The following is a 20,800-nucleotide window of genomic DNA, read 5'->3' as shown; positions in this document are numbered from 1 at the left end:
AGAAGAAAGAACACATACTGAATTGCCAACAAGTAATGGAAAAGAAAATCCTAAATTTAAAAAAAACAAAAACAAAAACCCAAAAAACTCCCATCTAATTGCTTAAATCATGACTGAGAACCTGACTTCTCTAACATTTACTTATTAGTTTAGGTAACCACAGCAAGGCCACAATTTTAAGGATAGAAATAACTACATGAACACACCAAGAAATCTCCTTAATAAGCCACAGGAGGGAAATTTCACACTGCAGGCCTGTTTACAGTAAACCCTCGGAGGGGGCACTCCTGAACAAACGCACTGCTGGAAGGGGAGCCAGGAGCTCCCACGTCACGGCAGCGGTGCTGCTGGAGAGAACGCGGGCTTCCGGGCCACCCCGGCAGGCCGCTTCTACGACACCGGAAGTAAAACAGGGAGTGCGTGGGGCTACGTGAGGACCATAAATGACAAACTCTGCTGAAGACAAGCTTCCTGACCGGCTCCCTGGTCCTCCCCCACCCGGTGGAGCTCCCATGATGGAGCCAAACTGGGGAAGACAATCCTAGAAAAGTAATGAAGTTTTATATTCTTTGAATTTCAAAACTCTTCCCCAATTTCTTTCCATTTTTGGAAAATTAACGTAACCCACAAAATACCACTCACACTTGCAATGTGTGCACCCTACCAACTCACTCCCGGCAAACGTCCGCTCGTCACTTCTCTGAGCACTTGCATGTAAGCAGGCCTCCGTGCTGCTGTGTTACAGACAGTATCCCGACGGCACCACCAAACAATCCACAGGTGGTCTGTGTGGTCCAGGTTCCCGGAGAACGGGACGCGTCAACACAGACTCCGTTTCCTCATCTGATGTAGCTTACAAAATAAGGGAAAACAAGCCTTTCTCATGCTCACCTCTGATCTCCTTTAGAAACACCTCCTGCTCCCTCTGCCTTTTTGGAACCTGCCTCATCTTCAAGGACCAGTTTGGTCCTAAATCCCTATCTCCAAGGCCTAGAACACAGTAGGGCCTCAATAAGCATCTGCTGAATGTATCACAATAAAAAAAAACCCTCAAAGCGCACCGTACTACCAGGCAGTTGGTGAAGTGGTATGATGAACAAATCCTAAGGAAAACTCCATGTGGACTGAGGACAGGACAGGTGTCTCCTTGGAGGAGGTCAGCCATTCAGATACTTGGGGCTGCTGTAACCTGCTTGATCCAAATGTGGTTCCCTTGAAAAGCATTAATTTCATTCAGACAGTGTTACGACGTAGAGATCGATTCCAAAATCCTAAGCAGCACTGAATTTCAAGAATTTCCCAAACCTCTGGCCCGGTGTGGCGTTCCAGCGCGGTCCCGGCACGGGCCATCAGGGGCGATGGAGATACAGGTGCGGCTGCACCCCTGCGAGCGGTGCTCTCCCCCTGGCGGTGCTCCCACCCGGCGGCTCTCCCGAGCGCAGGTGGACATGAAGAGCACCAACTCCCTCATTCCACACTTTCAAACTGGGGGCCTGGGGCAAGTCACCCCACCATCCCGGGCCTCAGCTCCCTGCCCAACGTGAGTGCTCACACCAGCTGCCTCCGAAGGCTGCAAAACACAGTGCCTGCAACACGGTGAGAGCCGTGTTAACATGGGCGCCTGGGTGGCTCAGCCGGGTAAGTGTCCAACTTCGGCTCAGGTCATGATCTCACGGTTCGTGGGTTCGAGCCCCGTGTCGGGCTCTGTGCTGACAGCTCAGAGCCTGGACCCTGGTTCCAATTCTGTGTCTCCTTCTCTCTCTGACCCTCCCCTGCTCATGCTGTCTCTCGCTCTCTCTCTCTCTCAGAAATAAATTTTTTAAAAAAGCATTAAAAAAATTTTTTTAAGTGTAAACTTAACATATTATTGTTATCCTTCCTCTTAGCACCATTATTAGTATCTACATTTTCCATGAGAGAACTTTCTCTGTAAGCACTGACTTAGCATTTATTTATTGGTAAGCTCTGTACTCTATTCACTCCCTGTTTAATCCTTAGGTTCTTTCCGTCTATACGGTGTCAAGCTGCTCAGACCTCAATCATTACTAGTAATGTATGCTGATGCAGAAAGCTATCCAGTTTCCATTATTACCACATGAAAATAATCTAAATATCAGCTTGATTTCCTAGTACTTAGGCCTAATGTTTTCTAATTTGCTATATAGAATGTGCTCCTTTTTCAGAATGTGAAAGTAACAAAGCAGCAAAAACAAAAGTGAAAGCATACATTGCATATTGTCCTCGCTGGTAATAAAAGAGGCACTCTAGGAATATGATGTCTGGGATGAGATAATCATACAAGGTCTCAAGGGGAAAAATGTCAAGATTATTGCAGATGGGGGCCAGGAGTTCCATTCGCTTTCGAAACTTTTATCTTAAAAATCGGGTTAGCAAGAGTGTATAAAATGCTTGTGTTTCAGAGTCCATTTCTATTATTAAAGACAGAGATGCTCGCCCATTACTGAAGCACTCCAGGGCCTTTGCTATCTCACACTACTCAAATTTTCAAAGTACAAATTAAAAAAAAAATTTTAATGTTTATTTTTGAGAGAGAGAGACAGCATGAGCAGGGGAGGGTAGGAGAGAGAGGGAGACACAGAAACAGAAGACTGGCTCCAGGCTCTGAGCTGTCAGCACAGAGCCCGATGTGGGGCTTGAACCCATGAACTGTGAGATCATGACCTGAGCTGAAGTTGGACGCTTCACCGACTGAGCCACCCAGGCGCCCCTCAAAATACAAATTGATGCTTAATTCAATAGAATCTTTAAAAAGTATGCCACACTTCACTTTAAGGAGAGTGTTGTGATGTCTGAAAAACAACAATGCTATTCCTGCTACTGTGTAATCCAGTGGGTTCCAGGGTTCAATTATAATAGCTTTATTTTTTTTAAAAAAAGTTCCATTTCTATAGTTGCCTGTAATAATTTTTCAGCCTTGGAGGAGCTGGAGAAGAAGGAAGGGAGTCAAAATCCTCATGCAGTGGTGTCTGCTAAACCGCTGACCAGCCCTTGCCTGTCCTATGACTGCTGAGTTCCTGTTCTTTGTTCTTCAGTCACCCAACATAGCTTTCTTTTTTTTTTCTTTTCTTTTTTTTTTTTTTTTTCATTAGCAGATAGAATAGAATTGTGGTTTGGAGGGGGTTTTTTGTAATTAGAAAACAATAGAGGATTCAAATCGCCTTTGGAAACTGAGCAGAGCTAGTGCTTCCTGGCTGTAATATATCAAAGGGACTTTTATTTTATCTTAACAAAGTATTTGACCTTGAACAGAAGTAGAGTATATTTGTGCCAGGCTAAGGAACTAAATAAACACTTTGTTATAATCCTTCTTGTAGCCTCTACTTCACCTTAGAGCACATTAGTAAAATGTGAGATGGACTTCTAAATGAATATTCTGAAACTTACCACTGAGTGGTTTCTGTGCCAGGTACCATACTTTTTAGATACATGCTATGTAATCATCCAGTAATCCTGACATTTAAATGCCATTACCCTGTACCAGTTGGGATTGTCTTCTGACATACATGACGAGACTAACGCTCAAAAGTGAACTCCTGGCTCGTGTAAGGGAGGGGCCAGCCATGGGCAGGAGCAGAGGGAACTTCAGGTGTCCCAGGTTCACGCTTTCCTCCAGGCTGGCTTTTACTCCAGTTTCCAGGATTAGAATGTGGATAACTGCTACTCCAAACCTCACCTGCTCTTCTCATTCAAGGACAGTGGGAAAGAAAAAAATTTCTGTTCTTAGATATGCTAACTGAAGTCAGAAGAGCCCATTTCATAGCCAACTGCTATTGGCTGGGAAACTCCAAGGCTTGGACCAGGTCATCAGACCACTAGTGGGTGCCCCAGAAGCTGAGCAGGAGCTGGGGCAGAGAAGGGTATGCCTGGCATGAAGGGTAGATGGATCCTGGATGTCAAACACATCTCATGTCTCACGTTCCTCACTTTCTAAAAGAGAAAAAACCAAGATTAAGAGGCTTTAAACTGCCTAACATCAGAGCTACTATCTGACTCTACCAACATTTGTTACCACTGCATACTTTACCACAACCTGAGGCAGCCATGGTTATCAAATGCTTGTGTGTCCTTCCGGAGGCAGACTAAACATATAGAAGCATATGCCAATAGCAGATGACCAGCATCATCTGTTCTGTACCTTGCTTGTAAAAACATACTAGAAACAAGGGCACCTGGCTTAGTCAGTTAAGTGTCCAACTCCTGATCTTGGCTCAGGTCATGATCTCACAGTTCATGAGTTCAAGCCCCTCCTGAGGCTCTGCACTGATGCCGTGGAGCCTGCTTGGAATTCTGTGTCTCCTTCTCCCTGCCCCTCTCCAACTTGTGCTCTCAGCTCTCTTTCTCTCTCAAAATAAATAAACTTAAAAAAAATAAAAACATACTAGAAACTTCATCCACTCTGACCTTTAAAAGTCTTCAGTGAAGATAACCTAATAAAAAGATATAACAAAGTTATCCACCTAGATGGACGCCTTAAGTCCCAGGACCCCATTCTTGCCCTAGCCTCCTCCTATGGCAAAGTTACTCATAGCCTCCTAATTCTCAATTTGCCTCCCTTGTAAAATGACAGTCATCACAAAGCCATTATAACAAAAAAGCTAGGGCACCAAGGTGGCTCCATTGGTTAAGCACCTGACTCTTGATTTTGGTTCTGGTCATGATCTCACAGTCACGAGATAGAGCCCTGTGTCAGGCTCTGTGCTTGACATGGAGCCTTCTTAAGATTCTCTCTCCCTCTCCTCTCTCCCTCTACCCCTTCTCCGTGTGCTTGTGCTCTCTCTCTCTCTCTCTCCCAAAAACCAACCAACCAACCAAACAACCAAACAAACAAAACAAAATAGAAGCTGCACAAAAATGGGGGCTATCTTAAGGTTAAAATCACAGCCACGGCCTTTCAGGGGCAGCTAGGGGGCTCAGTCAGTTAAGCGTCTGACTTCAGCTCAGGTCATGGTCTCGCAGTTCATGAGTTTGAGGCCCACGTCGGGCTCTGTGCTGACAGCTCAGAGCCTGGAGGTTGCTTTGGATTCTGTGTCTCCCTCTTTCTCTCTGCCCCCCTCCCACTCCTCTCTCTCAAAAATAAATAAATGTTAAAAATTTTTAAAAATACCGCGGCCGTTCAATGAAAATCTATTTGTATTTTTTAAATTGATTCAAATAAGACATAAAGGGAGATGGTTCTTGAAATGTGGCACCATACTTCCCACCCTGGCTCTCTGGCACTATAACATAAAATAACTCTAACAAGTACCTTCGAAACAGATAAAACTATAGTGCAGCACTTCCTCCTGCAAAGTTACAGTCACAAAGAGACCTAGAACCACATGACAAGGGTTCTTTGTGCTATACTGAACAAAGAAAAATTCTGCTAAACACTGTACAAATCCTGCAAAGATAAAAACTTATTTAAAACGGAACTGTTTATCTGTCCCACACCAGGGGCAATTATATAATGTTTATGGACTTTACAAAAGTGTTTTAATGATGACGATGCTGACACACACACCATGCCCACGTCATGCCCCTAAAGCTGTTTGTGCAGCAGCAGTGAGGATCCCTTCCTCTTCTGAAACCCAGGCTCTGTGTTCAGAAAACTGGAAGCAGTTAATGGGCTGACCCAAAGGCGGCAGTAATACTCTCCTCTCTCCCACAGTGTCTTAACCAACTGAACCACTTAGCCCAATTTACAAATGCCATCAAAGACTATTAGGGATGGACTCATGATATACTTTAAACATAAGACGAAAGGCATATCAGATGCTGTTCAAAAGGGCTAAGAACATTACACTGAATCAAGCAGTTAAATTGAAGAGTAACAACTGAATTCTGTTATAAATCATCTCAGCATTAACAATCATAATTCCTCATGCAAAAGTTCTAATCATTTTAGAAATAGTCTTACTTTAAAGACAAACCAACACAGAGGCTCATCAAAAGCAAATTCATGGATTGCTAAAACTTCTTGAGATTTGACATGTCACTTTTGACACTGCTTTTGAGGACCCTATGTTCTAAAGATCTGGTGGCACCTGTGTCTACCGGAGAGTTCAGGGATGACAGAGTGCAGGCACAGGCCTCTGGTCCCAGCAGCACCGAAGTCTCCCCGTGGGTTCACTACGGAGCCCATCCTGCTGTTCCGGTATTACCTGCACCTTGCCTTCCCTCCTAAGGCCAGGCCCTCATTCCCTCTTCTCTACTAGCAGTGGATTCCCTGGAAGTCTCATCATCTGCAACTCCTTCTTCTGCTCAGAATCAGGTTAATGATAAGAGAATCACTGAGAGTCATCACACTGGAATCCAATTTATATTTCTTCAGAATTTCTGCTCACAAAATTTAATATGCTATTTATACAAGTTTTAAATTCTTAAGTCTAATTTTAAAATGTAACTATGAATGGTTAAATATCATTTTTATTAAATTAGAGGGAGTGCTTCAGTTTGTGTTCAGTCTTTTGTAGATCTATTTTTTTAAAACAGACTCTGCGCCTCCAGTTTTAAACAGATGCCATACGGCTACTTCTTTGCTAAGTTATTTATTTTTCAAAAAATGTTAACTGCAATTTTGGCAGTTCATTAAACATTATTTGTAAAACATAAACAATTCTAGTGATCACCCAAGAAGAGACCTCAGAAGCCTTGTAGAAAAGTAAATTCCATCTCCTTCTAACAATGACCTCTCTCTGTTCTTTCTCAAGTCCCCTATGGGCCATGCTGCAATAGTCAGATTGCTAGGAAACTTATTACTTCCTAGTAGAAAATGAAAACAAGTCCCAGTTCTTAAAGCTGTTGCTGGAAGCACACAGGTCTCTGAAGTCCTGCCGGAGGCAAGGAGATGCATGTGGGGGGAGACAGGCCATGGGGGCAGCTCCATTCCCAGAGCTATATGATCTTCGGATCAAGGAGAACCAAGGCATTACCCTCATGGTTGAGAGAGGTTTTATTTCTTTTTTCCTACAAAAACAAAGTCCAATATGAAAAAATAATAACTGGGAAGGCAAACAGTAACCGGAAAAGCTTCTGCAGAGGCCACAACACTTCAGACATCTTCTGAGATCAATAATTCACAAGTCCATTTGGCCCAGATCCACAGGGACAGGAAAGTGACTGGGTTGACCATGCTGTGCCAAGTACATGACTCCACAGGTAACTTCTCCTGTTACCTGGTACCGACGGGGAAGTCTGAATTTTTGGAGCTGGGAGGAACCTTCAAGATCACTTAGTAAAGATGAAGAAACTAAAATGTAGAAGTTCCAGGCAGGAAGCCTTGTGAATTCAGGTTTACCACTCACTTTTCCAAATGACAGCAGTAATAAATAAAATATCTTTAGGAGGAAAGGAAGTGGGGGGAACAGAGGAACAGAGGAAGGAAGGAAGCCTTGTTTACAAACAAGAGACACAAGACGCATGGGACAGCAGCGGCTGGCAACAGGGACTGAAACCACAGCTGCGTGTTCAGAAACAGGTAGGGAGCCAGAGTGGAACCAGCAGCCGGAGGCACATGCATGCTCGTGGCTGGGTAGGGGGCGGTGGAAGCAAACGGTCCAGAACGAGACTCACTGCATTAAACCACACGGGCTGGAGGAAGCCTGTGGAAGGCAACCACTGCTGGGGGCTGCGGCTGAGATAGGGCCCACACCTGCAACAGCCAGAGGAAGCAGAGAACTTGCAACCAAAATCTGGCCACGGGACTAGATCTGCTGGACCCTCAATATCAAGAAATACAGGAACCTGGGCCTTCAATTAAGATCTGGTGCGAAGCTAGGCATCTGGGGTGAGACTGAGACAACGGCAAAACCACAACACAGGGAGACCTGAGGGCAGAGAAAGGGACAAAGATTCCCATTAAAGACAGACTTCTGAACTTAAAAGCCCAATGCAGCGGAGGGAAGCTAACTTCAAGAAAGACTGACAAATATTCAACAGTCAGATGGAGTGGCTCCTGACAAAATGAAAACGCGGCAAACGGAAGAGGGCTGTAAAGAGGTACAAAAGAAAGGTACCCACCCCCCATTTTTTGAAACAAAATCAGTCAGCGAATCAAACAGTAGATTTGAAAACCTAAGTCCACTTGAAATCCTGGAAATGAAAAATGTGGTCATTGATTAAAAACTCAATAGGGGGGGAAGCGCAACACCAGGTACAAAGAGAAAACTAGAAAACTGAAGCTTATTCAGAGTCTAAAAAAAGAGCTAAAACACTCACAGAGGAGTTAAGTAACATAACAGGTAGACGGAGGGTAAACATCCATCTAATAGCATTTCTAGAAACAAAGCTGGATGGAACAGTGGGGATCAATATTAGAACCAACGCTAAACATTTCCAGAACCAAAGACATGAATCCTGATGCCAAAAGCTCACAGTGAGCGCCAAGCAGACCAGACAAAATGAATCTCCTCCCAGATAGGCTGTAGGGAGGATGAAAAACAGCAAGGATAAAGAGAAAATGTTGAAGAAAAGATGGGGGGGATAAAACGAGTTACAGGGGATGATAACGAGGCTGGCAGCAGACTTCTCAACGGCAACAAGATATACCAGAAGGCAATCAAATCATATATTCAAAGTTCTGGGGGAAAACCACTGCTAACCAAGCATTCCATACCCAAAAAGCGTGAGGATGAACAAAGACAGTTTCTGAAATATCAAGACTGCATTTACCTTCCATAGACGGTCACTACTACTAAAGGGTGCAAAATTCAACAAAAATAATTTTAAAAACCAAAGGGAAGGAAGGTGATATAAGATGCTAAGAGAGAATAAAGTTTCCTAAGTGATTAATGACAGAGACAAATTAGAATCCTGATATGTTGACTTCACTTTAGTATTCTTTCCTCCAAACTAACTCTCTGCCTCTTAATTTTTCAATTTTATGTTGTTATACTCTAACTTCTAGTTAGATATAAAACCACAAGTTGACAGTGCCTACTATTTTTCACAACATTCAGATTCTTATCTCTCCTTTCTAAATTTAAAAGCTTCCCTGCAGTGTGATTATAATGAGGAAGAATTGGGGTGCCTGGCTGGCTCAGTCAGTTAAGCGTCCGACTTTGGCTCAGGTCATGATCTCACGGTTCATGGGTTCAAGCCCCACGATGGGCTCTGTGCTGACAGCTAGCTCAGAGCCTGGAGCCTGTTTCAGATTCTGTGTCTTCCTCTCTCTCTGACCCTCTCCTGCTCATGCTGTCTCTCTCTCAGAAATAAAAAAACATTTAAAAGTTTTTTAAAAAAATAATGAGGAAGAATTCCAGGAGAAGTTATTTATTTGTCATTTCACTTACTGTGCATTTCCTTGGTCAAATTACCTGGCCCTCAGCAATGTGCTCCATTTCTTCCACATTTAACACAAAATCATGATTGTTTTTCACCTATTTAGAAGGTGACATTATAAGTAATTCCTAATTGTCTTTGATTTGCACCTAAATGAAGAGAAACTGTGCCTCTCTAAACAAAGCTGCAATTTTCTTTTAATGTGAACTTATTTCATTATTCTAATCTGCATTCATTAAAGTAAGATTTTGCAAATACCAACTGAGTACTGACTTAACAAAAACAAAAATGCATGTAACTATCATATCTTTAACTCAAACAGAAATACAGACTGAATTAAAATCTAGCTAGCACTCTAATGAATAAAAAAATGCCTTCAGGGGGGCCTGGATAACTCAGTCTGTTGAGTGCCCGGCTTCGTCTCAGGTCATGATCTCATGGTTCATGGGTTCGAGCCCCGCGTCGGGCTCTGTGCTGACAGCTAGCTCAGAGCCTGGAGCCTGTCTTCGGACTCTGTGTCTCCCTCTCTCTCTGACCCTCCCCTGCTCACACTGTCTCTCTTTCTCTCTCAAAAATAAATAAAACATTTTTTTAAAAATGCCTTCAAAGATGTAAGAGTGATTCATATACAAATATTGGTTCCTTTGCACAATCTGTAACACACCAACTTGTTCCCTAAAACAGTCATCTTAGAGTCTCCACATCTGGATCCCAAAGTAATTATCTGCTTATTTTAAGCTCTGTAAATTGTCTGTAACCTTGTACATTTTGCCACCAAGAGGAGGGTCTACAGCTTTTCATGTGATAAAACAGGCAATAAAAGGAGTATTAATTTCCAACAGCATATAGCTGAAAAACACATCATGACCCTAATGCAGAGGCTGCAACTTTGTATGACTTTCTTCAAGTCGGATTTACCACATAACACTTTTTGTGTATGGGTTAAGTGTAGAGATAGATAATCTACAACCCCAGGCACCAAAGACTTCAGAGAAGTATAAATACAATTATGAAAATCCCTCAATGTTGGCAGCTCAGATCTGGACAGACACCAAAACGCAGTCTGTCTGTTGTACTGTCAGGAACTACAACAATATCAGACTTCACTGGAACAAACTTGGTGTTTTCTATAAAGGATCCCTTGGCAGGACATACTGAAAGCTAGTCTGTGGTCAGAGTCAGTCCAAATAACCAAGAGTGTGGGTTCATATCCCTGGGCAAGATCTGATGCTACTCAACTGTTATTTTTAGACACAGGACAGTTATGCAACAGAGCTATTTCAATGATGCTATGGGACCTTCTGTGTAGAATCCAATAAAAGTAATCTAAACCAGTTTTTCAACTACCAGATAAATTGTCAAAGCTGCAGAGCTTGAATGTTCTTGAGACAAAATGAATAAACCCCCTAAAATTTTTATGTTGGGGCACCTGGGTGGTTCGGTCAATTAAGTTCCCAACTCTTGACTTCGGCTCAGGTCATAATCTCACGGTTCATGAGTTCGAGTACTGAAGGCTCACAGAGCCTGCTTGGGATTGTCTCTCTCCCTCTCTCCTTCTCTCTCACTCAAAAATAAATAAATAAACTTAAAAAAATTTATGTTGATGACTGCAAAATGTTCTAAGCCATAAGGAAAAGTAGATGGAACAGGAAGACTCATCTGTAAGTTAAACCTCAAATATCAGGAGGAAGTTGGTATGATTTGGAGGAACATATAATACTCTTTATTAAAAAGAAAAGATGCAATACACATCAAAGTGGTAACAGACAGCAAACTCCTCAGGTGCCAAGAGACTTTCCTAACATGCTCCCTTCTGGGAGGAAAACTCACATTTTATCCCATTCATTTCTACAGAGTTGAGATTTTTATGAGGAGAATGTACATGTATTAATGCTAAAAAAAAAAAAAATACTAAGCAGTTTGCTTCTCTAAAAGAGGAAAACACTTAAAATGGTAACTGATTTGAGGAACAAGCTATAAGCTGGAGATTCACTTTTGATTAAAGGAAATATAATACTAATCTACCAATTAAGGAAAAACTAATGAAAAGACAGACAATCTGGAACACCAACTAAATGGGCTTCTGAGGTTCTCTTTTAAGGATTTACAGCTCATCTCTTTCTATGCTAAAGGGCAGCATGTTGCTACTTATAAACAGTGAAAAACATTCTACTCATTTTTTAAAATTTTATAACTTATAATTTCATACAACTCTATTCAAATAATCAGTCCATGTACTGTTAATAGCAATGGCAAACTACTCGTGATACTCTGCCTAAAAACCTCCAACAGTCCTAACTAATCTCAGAGTAAAAGGCACAATCCCAAAGCCCAAATCCCAATGGCCAAAGCAACAAGGTGGGGAAGGGGAGGTAAGTGGAACTCCACTGCTGTACGGCTCCTGTATTTGAACAGAAGTGATTCAATGTTCACTATGAGTACATTGTAATAGGTCCAAGGTGAATGCTATAAATCCTGAAGACCATCACTAAGAAAATACAGCAAGAAAACAAACTGAAAACCAATCAAAAGGTTAAAAAGATACATGGAAAAAAAATCCAGTTAACAAAAAAGGCGGCAGGAAAAGAGGATCAAAGGAACCAGACAAGGGGTAAGACAAATAGAAAACGGCAAAATGGCAGAGCAGAGGCCAACCACATCAATAATTACATGCAATTCTGCCACAGCACATACATGCAGTAACAGGCTAATTTCTGGTGGGGAAAATGACAACACAGACTGAACGTCTTCCTAACCTCCTTTATCGAGTAGGGTTTCACTTGCTAAAGCCATTTTACCTGCTCAGAGCCTGTGAGATATTATTCTTATAATCTTCCGTCTCTTCCAGCCTTCAGTAAATGTATGAGCAACAAAATATGCCAAATAATTAATGATTTCCTTCTTCCCCTTCCACGCAATTTTCAGTTATTGCTACTCACTCATTTTTTACCACAATCCAATTCTTCATAAATGCAACAGTCCAGCTGTGGCCATTGTATGCCAACAATATTCTTTTTAATTTTATCTTCTGCCTCACTCAGAAGGACAGCTATCAACCTGGAGATGATTCTTAAGCCATATGATATATAATAATACACTCTCTTGTACACACACTGATATGCTCAATAGAGACTACAAGCCCAGAAGGTGAGTTGAGGGGCTGTCATTTCTTGGGGGGAGGGGCGGGGTCTCTACTTCCAGTGGCCCCTACCAAACACTCCCAGATGGACAGATGGACACCAAGAATGCAGAGCGGGACAAAGGAGGAAAGCTGTGCAGAAGCAATAAGTGCTACTGTCCTTAACCCACAGGTACCTGTGTCAATATGAAATCTGAAGTCCCTGTTACATAGGGCTACACTAGCCTCACATTTTCAGAGAGAAAGGGGGGAGGGCAGGGAAATGCACAAAGACCTCAATTTCTTTAACAAAATTAAAAAATTAGGTTTGACCCTGGGTCCAATGGTGCCTAACAATTACCAAGTTCCCAAGGCCACAGATGAAATGAACAAGCAAAGGACAAAAGCTGAACAACAAACCAAAAGACAATCTGCAGCACAAGCTCACAGAGCAGCTCATCACATATTAAAACAAAAATCTAAATCTTCTGCACTGGGATCTATTGAACTGAGAAGAGAAGATAAACTCTGAGCATTTAAGAAATTTAGTTTAAAAAAAAAAGAAATTTAGTTTACAAATTAGAGATATTATCTGCCTTTGATATACCCAGGAAGGAATAAAGCAATAATTACCTATCTTCATATGAAAAGCTATCTTATAACAAAACACATCACATTTTACTCCTTGTGTAATATCAGAGAATTTGTGCTGAAAAGAAACATGCATATAATGAATGACTCTTGCCTACCACATAAAGATGCCATGGCATGGATTAGCACTTGCTTCTGGACTGGCCCAGCCTGCCTCAGGCCCCGGCCCTCCCCCACCCAACACCAGCCGCTTGTCTTCTCACATCCCCTACCAGTGTCTGTGTTTGGCATTGCTTGTGTTCCATTCTTCCGTTAGGGAACTATCACCTATCACGACCCAATTCCAATGGGCTACTTTTGAACTCTTCTCTGACATTATCAGAGATGATATCTCTAAGCTATCAAGTGCTTTCAGTCTAGAATTTTTCATGATTTGTACATTACTGGCCTACAAACATGTCACCTACCCCAAAGTAAGAGCCCTGTGAGTACAGAACCATTTCTCACAGGTCTCTTTATACCCCATGCTAAGGAGATATGACTAGCCTATACAAGACACTTCTTCTACTGCAAGAGCCAATAAATTCACTTGTTCTCTCCTGTTATGCATAATGATACTGAGAAATGCTTCACCCTGAAGTTCTTTGCAGAACAGGTGCTAACTGCCTAAGCAAGTCATAAATCCATGTGAGTCCATTTTTCCCAAGTGGACCAATTCAATTAAATAAAGTTTTCCTTTGCCCCCTCCCTCTCACTCTCTCACAAACACCACACACTACCATGAGGACTGACAGTTTGTTTAAATAAATACCTTAGCAGAGCAAAAAGAGAGCGTTTTGAGCACAATGAATAGAAAGCACACTTAAAACGTACACATAAAATCACTTTTGCCTCTAAGCAGAGTTCATACAGCTACATCATCTTAATTTAACAAAGTCAGTTTAAAAAAACTTATCAGAGTTTGCTGGGTCCAATCACTCCCCTCCCCTACTCACATCCCCATATGGTTTTACAGAGAAGATGCTGAGAAATACATCTTTGGGTGGCATGGGAAGGGATGAAAGGCTGAAAATCACAGTCTTCTCTGGACTTACAACAATAATAAAAAGAACATGTGTGTGGTGCTTTACAATTTTTAAAGTGTTTTTGTTAGGCACTCTTATTTAATGCCTAGGGGATTCCAATGTGGGAGGCATGACAGATATAATCATAATCTAGCTTCCAGCAGTGAACACTAGGTACACAAGGGTGATACACACAACCCAGCTCACCTCCGTACTTAACCAAGTGGTATAACTGGAACTTCAACCCCAAAGGATCTTCAGAAACCCATGCTGTCTGAACACAGCATGTAACTGAGATCCCAAGTTTTACAAAGAAACAAATCAAGAGGTCAGAGTCCAATAAGGAGCAGAGATGGATATGAAAGCGCTCGGCCTTGCTTAAGCCCAACAAACACAGCAAGTGGGAAAGGCCAGGCCTGCAGGAATTCCTGGTAAAAGTGGGCTATGCAGCACTCACTGCAGGGCAGGTCCAGGCCTCAAACCAGAGAAACATTTTGAGTTCCAGGAGACATTTCCTTTTCTGGGCACAGGATCACAGCAAAAGGTGTGCTCTCCTGGCCAGTAAAAACAACAGCAAAAACCACATCTTTCTCCTCTAATTCGATAAAATTGCTGGCATCTGCGCCCCTGTGAGCTTATTGTGGTCACGGTCAACATAGGACCTCAGATGTGCTTTCTGTGCCAATACTTTCCTGGGAAAGACAATGTTCTCAGGGTGGTCCCCAGAACAGAAGCGAAGATTTACATTTCAGATGCCTGTTAAAAGACAGACCGCAAACAAATGACTCTGGCCTGATGGCTGATATTTAAGCCTGACATAAGCACGGTGCCCAACTTTGCTGGGTAACACCAACAGCTAATCTTTTCATGTATTTTCATTATAGAAAGTGTATCCTAGGAGCACCTAGGTGGCTCAGTTGGTTAAGCATCCAACTTCGGCTCAGGTCATGATCTCGTGGCTCATGAGTTCGAACCCCATGTCGGGCTCTGCGCTGACAGCTCAGAGCCTGGAGCCTGCTTCCGATTCTGTGTCTCCCTCTCTCTCTGACCCTCCCCCACTTTCACGCGCACACGCTCGCACTCTCCCCCTCCCCTCCAAAGATTAAAAAAAAACCTGAAAGCATATTCTTAGGGGGAGATGAGTAAAAGTGGTCAAGGGTACAAACTTCCAGTTAACAGCTGAATAAGTGCTGGGGATGTAACATGCAGCACAGTGGCACAGTTAATACTGTATTTTATATAGTATAGTTCAACGGTGCTGAGAGTAGATCTTAAAAGTTCTCACAGCCAAACCAAACCAAATAACACTGTAACTCTGTGAAACATATGTTCACTAACTAACCTTACTGTGAGTACTCATCATTTGACAACATATACATATAAGAAATCATTATATTCTACACAATTTATTTGTCAACTGCACCTCAAAAAGCTGGAAATTTTTTTTAAAAAGCATATTCTTTTTAAGAAGAGGGCTCTAATTCTAGCCAAACAAAATCTTTACTGGGGGAGTCACAAAGTTCATGACATATACAACTCCCACCCATCTTACCTGCAGTATGAGTGGGTCACGGATGGGCGGGGCAAAGGGCCCAGATACCCACCCTCCTCCACGATGCTCTGCACTCCCTGGGAAGCAGGGCTCCGATGGATACCACATCCCACAGCACATAAAGTAAGGCCTCTTAGTAACCAAATTGAAGAAAATGTTCATGTGGTTATGTAACTATTTTGTCCAAAACGCTGGGCACCCTGGAGTGACAACGGCCTGCAGTGGGCACTGCGCCAAGGCTTGCGGTTTCTGGTCTCAAGGCTTACCTCCGCCCGGGAGGGCTTCACTGGGCCTTGGCTGGGTCCCTGCCCTGCTCCCCGGAGCTACCTCAAAGCTGCACCCTGCTCCGCACGCCAGCTCCACCCCCTGGTCCCCGGCCTTCCGTCCCTACACAAGCAAGCGTTTTGCTTGTGCATCCAGCCTCGTGTCTCCGTCCCTCTGCTTTTAGAGAAATGGGAAACAGGTTACCTCCTTGTGTCAAAGTCTGGGCACTGGTCTCCTTGGAGGACCTGCCCACCAATTGCCTCTACCTAAAACCCAGCCTTTGCCACCACAGCCCCTCAACCTACAAAAATAAATAAATAAATACAATAGAAAGATAAAAGGACCTTGAAGTTGTTAAGAATTAGACCCTGACACCCCCAGCCTCCTGCGGTTTCTCTGGCCCTATTCACAGCCCGAGTTCCTAGCAAGAATGTCGTACCCGGTCATCCTTCTCGACTCAACACCCGCAAACAACCGTGATGTCACTGAAAAACAATAACCTCCAAACTGCTAACTCCTACAGTCCCACCTTGACACCTTTACAGCAGGAGAAACATCAGGTCCCTCTCTCCGTGGAATTCTCTTCCTGGGACTCATGTCACTGTCTTCTGGTCCATCACCCCTAAGCACTAATCTTCTCTCCAAAGGCTCCTCTTTTTTCCCTGTCCTTCAAGGCTCATGTCGCCAGATCTCTGTCTCTGGTCTTCTTCTCCTCCTCATACTTGGCGGAGACAAGCTCATTCATCCATGGAATTTCAACCACAACCTACACCCTACTTACTGACCCCTAAATGTTCGCTTATCTTTGGCCCAGACCTCCCTCTTAAAGTTGAATTTTTAAAAATCAATTTTACTGAGGTATAATTTACATGCAATAAAATGCACACATTAAAGTCTAACTTTCAATAAATTCTGACCACAACCAAGATTCCATTGCCTCAAATATCCTAATGCACCCCCACCCACTCAATCCCCCCCGACAACCACTGATCTGCTTTTGGACACTAGAGATTAGATGTGGAGTTTCATACAGATAGAATCATGCACTGCCTGTACAGTCATGTATGCGTCTATCTTCTTAACTGACCATAATGTTCTTGAGACCCATCCACGTTGCTGTGGGGACAAATCTGACGCAACTTTTCACAGGCATCCTACCTGTTCCTCAAATGCGACAAGTCCCACAATGAAGTCCATGTTATCTATCTTAGTCACATCTGTTCACAGATTTGGGAGTCAGAATGGTGAGGTCCTCCTTGCTTGCCCCACAACAAACCTGTCAGCAATACCATAATTTGACCTCCTCTGTATCTTTTAAATTTGCCCTCTTTATTCCCATCACTACAGCCTCAGCAAACCTGTGCCTGGATTCCTGCAAAAGTCTGACCTCCCGGCTCCCAGTCCCTCTTCTCTTTCAATTCATAACCTACACGACACTCACAGAGAAGTGCCTTTGACAGAAATGCCTTCAGCTGCTTCCACAGGATAACGTTATCCCATCAGAGGGATAACGTTAGCCCTTCCGTGGTCCTCGTGGCCCCACTTACTCTACAACATGCTCACTCTCAGACAAACGAGGCTCCTCACAAACATCTATTTACCCTTCAAAACCACTTACGATCCAGGCGCTCCAAACCATCCCCTGAAGAATTCCATCACATTCTTCTCACTGCTTCCACACATCTCTATCCAACTACGATCTCACTACATGGCAATTTTACTTATACCTGACAACAAGCATTCTTTATTCACGTTTGTCACCATGTGCCCCAACAAATATTTTGGTTTTATTTTTTAAGCGAAGAAACAAGAGAAAATGGATACTCTGCTAAGTCTGCCTATTACACATTCCAAGTCTGTTCAAGAAGACAAGAGTTTTGAACTTGCTCAGGGTGATACCAATCTGCAAATGCACTAGCAAGGAATGGAAAATGCTGTGCACTTCACTTGCCTTGTAATGACATCATGCAGTTGGACACTGTCCAAATGCCTGAGAGATGAACTAAAAGAAGTTAAAACACAGAAGTCACTCACACTTTTGCTTCACACTTTGCTTCTATCCTCACAGTTCACTCATTCTTTCTGTCAATTAACAATTATTGAATACTTTTCTCCAAGAAGAAGTGCAAAATACTGGGGAAAATAAAGAGGATAATCCCCTAGTAAAATCCCAAAGGTACAGTGGTTATAAAATTACTCCAAAATGCAAGAGGTGTTCCTGAGCAAAGGGCGATGAAGAACCCCAAAGGGCCTTCAGGTTAAGGACACAACATCTACTGGGTCAACAGGAAGATCCCTGAAGATTCAGGAGCCAGTATCAACCAGAACCACTGAGGCTAATTCAGAGAGGATGTTGCTCTCTGACATTCTTAACAAATGTCCACATAAAACTACTTCAGAGAATCTCAAAGTCAAAGGCATTATTCAGAATTCACATTGTTTCAATATCCAGAAACAAAAAATCTAGTGCTTACAAAGGCTTTAAGAATGATGTAATGGCACCTGGGTGGCTCAGTCAGTTAAGCATCTGACTCTTGATTTAGGCTCAGGTCATGATCTCACGGTTCATGAGATTGAGCCCAATGCTGGGCTCTATGCTGTCAGAAGAGATTAGGATTCTCTCTCTCTCTCTCTCCCTCTCTGCCCCTCCCCCACAAAAAATAAACATTTCAAAAAATGATCGATTCTCCGGGATCTAAAATAAGAGCAGAACATACAAGTACCACTGCATTTGAACATGTCTTAACACTTTTCCTTATCTGTCTCTCCACACACAGCACACCATAAAGAGAGGTCTGAACTAATTAGAGAAGCTGGAAGCTTATAGCTGGAAGGTGGGAAGGTATTTTCAGGTAGAGCAGAAAAGAGAACACACTGCACATTTTACTAAGCACACTGCTTTCAAGTCAAAAGAGTACCGAAATATATATACATACTGAATATGTTTATTTTTCTATGGCTTCAAAATTTTAAGAAATTATACAGATCTGTATCTACAGGATCTGGAAATGAAACTGTAAAGCAATCACATATGTGATGAGAGTAATTTGGGGCAGGGGCACTCGGCTGGTTCAGTGAGTTGAGCAACCAACAGCTCAGGTCAAGATCTTGCGTCGGGCTCTGTGCTGACAGCTCAGAGCCTGGAGCCTGCTTCGGATTCTGTGCCTCCCTCTCTCTCTCTGCCCCTCCCCTGCTCATGCTCTGTCTCTCTCTCTCTTTCTCTCTCAAAAACAAGTAAACATTTAAAAATTAAAAACAAAAAGAATAATTTGGGGGAATTAAATTAAAGAAGAATATAAGCAACCTACTTAAAGAAAATTATAAAACGCTAATGAGAGACAGAGAAAGACAAATGGAGAGATACATGAGGATTCTATTTGGAACACTAAATATAGCAATGGAGACATGTGTCCAGTTAATTTGTAGGTTTGAAGCATTATCAAACTCTCAGTGGAAAACTATTGGCAAAGCCACGGGAGGTGGGGATGAGAGAAGCAGGGCAGACACACTGCTGGAGCCAGGCAGTCTGGGAGGCAGCTGGACCACACGCCACAGACCACCATCAATCCCGTGCGAGGATTTCTAGCTGGCTCACCCTTATCTGGTCCCCAATGCTTTTCATAGCTAGAACCTGCTCTCTGCAGATCTGGTTATTAAGAATAAAAAAAAAATGATAGCAAAATTTATCAGAAAAAATAAATAGGCATAAATACCAATAAATATTCTGAAAGGAAAAAAATCTTACTTTCCTTTGTTGTTTAAATCATAATAAAAATTTAGAACAGAGGTTTATGTACTTATTTTAGCTGTAAAATAAAGCTAAATGGGATTGTTAGAGATATAGAGGGTGTGATTAAAGATAAAATAAGTTGAAGATTTTTTTTAAAGAACCTAATATTTGAATGGGTGGAAAAAACATGATTTTAAATATAATATATAAAAAATTTACTATATCCACAAAATTTAACAATCAATATCAATCTATCTACACAGATGGCAAAATGATATTATTTTATTTTTTTAATGTTTATTTATTTGAAAGAGAGAGAGAGAGAGAGAGAGCACACAAGGAGGGGAGAGACAGAGAGAGAGGGAGACACAGAATCCGAAGCAGCTTCAGGCTCTGAGCTGTCAGCACAGAGCCCAACACGGGTCTCAAACTCACGAACTGTGAGTTCATGACCTGAACCAACATGAGATGCTTAACCAACTGAGCCACGCAGGTGCCCCCAAAATGATATTATTTTAAAATTTAAACCTATAGGGAGCTTGGGTAGCTCAGTCAGCCTCAGCTTTGGTTTCAGCTCGGGTCATGATCCCAGGGTTCGGTAGTTTGGGCCCTGTGTTGGGCTCTACACTGACAGCAGGGAGCCTGACTGAGATTCTGTCTCCCTCTCTCTGCCCCTCCACCGCTCACTATCTCTCAAAATAAATGAAAATAAAAAATTCCAACCTGATTAGTGAAGAAATAAAAACTAAAACCATAATATGCTACTTTAAATCCCTTAATTAGCTACAAAAAAAAAATAAGACTCCATATGATCTAGACCTTCTAGACTCTAGAAGTCTTCAAAATACCTTGTGTCCACCATTTTGCCCATCCTTCTGGGAATACACAACAAACATTCAAATTACTCAGATTGGTGGTTCTATTACTTCTACTTTTGAGACTGGAACTCCAAAAAATAACCCCAAAGGAATTTATACAAAGAGAGTAACATTATTTACTCTAAGGAAAACTCGAAAATACTTTTCAAATGCCCCTAGGGAGTGAATGCTTAAACAAAGAATGGCAAAGCTCTATGAAAAGATGCTACTGAATAATTACAAATGACAAATTCAGCTTTGTTGATGCAGACAATCCTGATTTGCAGGGGGTAGCTAGTCTGTGAATCCAAAAATACCACTCCGGCTCACAGTTAAAAAAGAGAG

The 20,800-nt window shown here is 42.4% G+C and overlaps 1 protein-coding gene across 5 annotated transcripts in view; it reads right to left on the bottom strand.

The window, feature by feature from the left end:
• TULP4 (TUB like protein 4) overlaps positions 1–20,800 on the bottom strand; it is a 232,936-nt gene that overhangs the window by 123,696 nt on the left and 88,440 nt on the right. The window lies entirely within an intron of this gene.

The sequence above is a fragment of the Hyaena hyaena genome, unplaced genomic scaffold (assembly GCF_003009895.1).
Source record: "Hyaena hyaena isolate Hyena2069 unplaced genomic scaffold, ASM300989v1 scaffold_405, whole genome shotgun sequence".
NCBI lineage: Eukaryota > Metazoa > Chordata > Mammalia > Carnivora > Hyaenidae > Hyaena > Hyaena hyaena.
Note: the sequence above shows the minus strand (reverse complement) of the source record. Positions and strands in the feature narration are given on the sequence as shown.